The 4,355-nt window shown below is 41.7% G+C and overlaps 1 long non-coding RNA gene across 1 annotated transcript; it reads left to right on the top strand.

Annotated features, from left to right (window-relative positions):
* Positions 1-205: 205 nt before the first annotated feature.
* Positions 206-2,389, top strand: LOC130911584 (uncharacterized). The gene is made up of 5 exons (XR_009062302.1): positions 206-520; positions 1,335-1,409; positions 1,516-1,650; positions 1,745-2,116; positions 2,211-2,389. It is a non-coding gene; the product is annotated as an uncharacterized LOC130911584 (long non-coding RNA).
* Positions 2,390-4,355: the final 1,966 nt, after the last annotated feature.

Below are 4,355 nucleotides of genomic sequence, written 5' to 3' on the forward strand. Positions count from 1 at the left end.
CCATGACTGTTTGCTTGGATGACCAAACGTCCTCTTTGCCCGGACATGTCCACTTTTCACGTCCTGTCCGTTGCATCCGGCTTGATTTATAAATTCTGATGATCTGATGGGATGGTAGCATGTCTGATTAAGTGTTTACGAAAGTGAAATGCCATGGAAATATCCAATCTTGCCTAGCTTTCTAAATAAAACCTGTGATTGCAGGTGAACCAGCTTATGAAATGAGGGAGACTGACCCAGACTGGGCACCACCCCTACATCTGGGACACACATCTGTTACACCGACAAACACTGCACGCTCTGCAAGACGAACGTGAGCAGCTACGGAAAGAGACACTGCAAGCACCAGAGATGGGGGTCCAGCAGGATGCAAACATTGAAGAGCTGCAGACCAAGGAGGGACCATCTGAGCCTGGTGAAATAAACAGTCACCAACAGAATGAGGAAGGGACACCTGACGCTGGAGAAGAAAGTGGTCAGCTACAGACTGAAGAGGGGACACATGAAGCTGGAGAAAAAGGTGATCAGCTAATCACGGAGGATGAGACGCACAACACCAATCAGGATGTGACACAGACTGTGATTATTGACCGTTTTGAAATTTTCACAGAAAACTCATCAAATCTGAAAGCACGTGCCCAAATGTTTTCCAGCTACAAGCACCACCACACTATGAAGTATTTAATATGTATTACACCCAAGGGAGCCATTTGTTTCTTATCAAAAGGCTGGGGAGGGCGTACAAGTGACAAACATATAACCCTGAACAGTGATTTTTTTGTTTTTTAAATATTTGTTACCTGGGGACAATGTCTTGGCTGACAGAGGTTTTGACATGCAAGAATGTGTGGGCATGTAGTGTTCAGATGTCAAACTCCCAGCATTTACAAAAGGCCGCTGTCAGCACATTTGAGAATCCATGTTGAAAGGGTCATCGGAAATGTTTGTCAGAAGTATAAGATCTTAAAAGGGAACCATACCCATAAACATGATTCTTCCATGTGAAGGGGAAGAAGCCCCAATGTTGGATAAGGTCACTTTCTACATACTGTACTACATAGACGTCATCATTTTGTAAGTGGGCCAATTTTGCACTTTCCCCAATAAGTTCGTTTTTATTTGGAATTTGGGAATTAGATGAACTCAAGACACCCCTCTCAACATTTTAGCATCTCTGAACATCGTCATTTTTGTTTTTCTAATTGCCAGCTAGGAATGGAGGCATCGTCTTCACAACCAACAAAAATGCAATTTTATTATTACTATCATCTAGAATTTTTCCTCCGTGTCATGTCCTGCTTTTTTGTGTTGACACTTGCCTTTGTGTTTCTCAGTGTACATCAGAAGCGATGACCGGCCACCATGCTTTGCTGCCTAAACTGCGCCTGAGAAGTACATGTACAAACAAGGTATTGTTCTGGATGCCTTTTAAAAAAACAACAACATCTCCTTCATTTAAAAAATGAATTGAACTACATTATTTCTTCTTGTCTGATGTTTTTTTACGCCTGACAGCTAGGAAAAACTGCCATGCCGTCACCGCAGCTCCAACAGACCAGCAGATCCTTGGCCAGCTCACGGTGACCTTTGGGAAATACAAAGGCAAGACCTTCTGTGGCTTATGGAGGAAGATGTCTGCTATGTCAAGTAGTGAGTATAAATAAGAAATTGATGTGTGTCTTTGTTACCCAAAAGAAAATAAAAAAATCAGTTTAAAACAACTACTGCATGCTCTCTTAAAAAGTCTCCTCGATAGCCACGTGAAGGAGAGGCGACGACAGATGGGAAGGTGCGACACCAAAACTGGGGAGTGGTGGCTGAAGGAGCAGCTTCTACGCTACGTGGATATGTTCCCTCCGGTGTCATGCCACTTGGAGCAGAACATCGACCGGGCCATCTGCGGGCATGGCAGCTTCCGGTCCTTCACGTTCGAGGAGATGTGGCAGTTTTATGACCTCTCCAAGTTCTTCCGTAACGATCTCGCCAAAAGCGCAGAAGAATGGAAGATGGTCCAGGAAGCCTTCTGCTTCGTGCGTCAGTGGCTACTGATGACAGAGTAGGACATCAATGTCACGTTAAGCGATTTCGACTGTACATCCTCACAAAGGAGGAGGAGGTCAGTAGGTCGATAAAAAAATAACATAATTTCCTTTGCCAGTGTTTTAATGCATTTCAGGGCTTACCCGTGATATTTATTTTTTGTTCTGTAGCAAGCTAAAGGCAAAGTTGCACCAGCTACGCCCCTCACGTCAGCTTGTGCATCAGCATTAGCAGCATTATCAACATGACCTGCTGTAGCAAATACACCATCTTCAGCAGCAGTAGCAGCAGCACAACAACAAGCACCACCACCACAAGGTGATGATGAAGACTGGCAATGTAAAATACTACGCGCCTGTGCGCTTTTTGCCCAATCTGCACAGGGTCACAAAAAATATTGATAAAAAAAAAAAAAAAAAAGACCTACATGGTCAAGGCGTCCACGTCCAAAGGACTTTCTGGCAGGTCTTTTGAAAACTTTGTAAATTTTAAGGAGGCGGTCAATGACCTTGTAAAATAAAACATATTGAGATGTACTTCATGTCTCAGCTACTTCTTTTTACACACACAAATAACCATATTGCTCGGCATAGCATATAGTCCTGTATATTGTGCACTTTCCCAATGAGTGCTCACAGAAAATTAAAAACCTAGTCCTTATTTCTCAACACGTCAATATCTGCAAAACACTTGCTTATCATTAAACTTATTTAAGACTCAATACAGGCTGCTTAACTTTTACTGTGTACTATATCTCCTTTATTTAAATACAAGAAAAAAAAAACTGGAATTTGAGTGTAATAACAAATACATTTAAGGCATACAGAAATTGGGAAAAGTCCAAATGCCCATAATTGAAAGTGGGGAAAAAATAGGCCAAGACAACACAACAGCTAAAACAGTAATGAAGAAATCTATAATGCTGCGCTTCGGACCACGACGCCACTTGAAGGAAACAACGTCGAACTTTGGTCCCGCCCTCCCGCAGCCTCTGAACAGATGCTCAACCACCCTGCAGAATGGAAAGATGCCAAGGCCACCCAGAGTTAACTTGTTACCTGTTGGGCAGAATGACATCGTGAATGAAAATTTAAAACCTAGTAACTTACTTCTAATGGAATACTAGTTTCTTAACACTTGTATATCTGATTAACACTTGCATATTGCAGTTTGCTATTGGCCTAGTTCAGGAGTCGGCTATCATTTTATTTATTTTAACATCAACACTACCTCCTTCGTACACTTAAATTTATTTTTAGGTAGTACTAGTGTATATTATTTATTTATGTACTATTGACATTAATTTATTGTGTGATGCACTAGTAGGGTGTTGCTATTTTTAATGTCATTGTACTATTTGAATGACAGAGCCTATTCTATTCTAACATTCAAACAGCCGTATTCAACCGCCTGCAACTACCACAGAAAAGACAACACACAAATGGACCTAAAATATGAATGAATGAGCTCATCTGTGTATACGTATTTTATATATTCTGCGGGGGAAAATTCACCTAACAAAGGCATTTAGGATTCTTTTACATTGGCCAAAAACACACCTCCTTAAAATAAATTTAAAAAGCTTTGAAATGTTATAAATATTCTTAATTCCAGAATAAATATGGTTCAAAACATTATTTGAAAGCAGATTTTTCTTGATTTAGGTAAAAAATGACCAACGTTTAGATGTATGTGCTTAATAAGAACAAATGGCAATATTTACTGAAGTAAGTAAGTGGGATAATCTCACATTCATCTGTTAGTCTTTAACGCGCAAAACAAGATGGAGAAAATGATTTGACTAGACTATGTGGGCCTAAAGTGCAGTAAGTAACTGGAATTAGTGCTCATTGTTTAAATACACTTTCAACTCATTCATAAACTGTTTTACAAAAAACTCATAGCTGCCACCCTGGAGGGGATGTTCAATCCGAGTGGGTTCGGTCACAGATTGCAGACCGGAAGAACTGGCCAATCAGAGCAGGGTTGGGGTACCACCCCACACTCTGGACTGATGACCAATCAGAGAGAGCGTCTTTAACAGTAGGGCAGAATGCTACAAATCAGTCAACTTTTTGCAATTTGAAGACAGAGGCCGCATCGCTCCTGACCTTTGACCCTTGACCCTAATGTTTGACCCAGGGCGTCAACGTTGCATGCAGGTGTCGCCAGAGTTCGATTGCACTTCACGTGGGAGGAGGCCCCAAAAGACTGTAAGGTGGTTGTAAAGTGTATTGTGTTAGGGCTCCTTGATTGCAGGCTGGGAGACCAGACGGGCGAAGACGCCGACAGCTGCAAGCCATCGAAATCAGCCG

This window comes from Corythoichthys intestinalis, unplaced genomic scaffold, assembly GCF_030265065.1.
Source record: "Corythoichthys intestinalis isolate RoL2023-P3 unplaced genomic scaffold, ASM3026506v1 HiC_scaffold_60, whole genome shotgun sequence".
NCBI classification, from domain to species: domain Eukaryota; kingdom Metazoa; phylum Chordata; class Actinopteri; order Syngnathiformes; family Syngnathidae; genus Corythoichthys; species Corythoichthys intestinalis.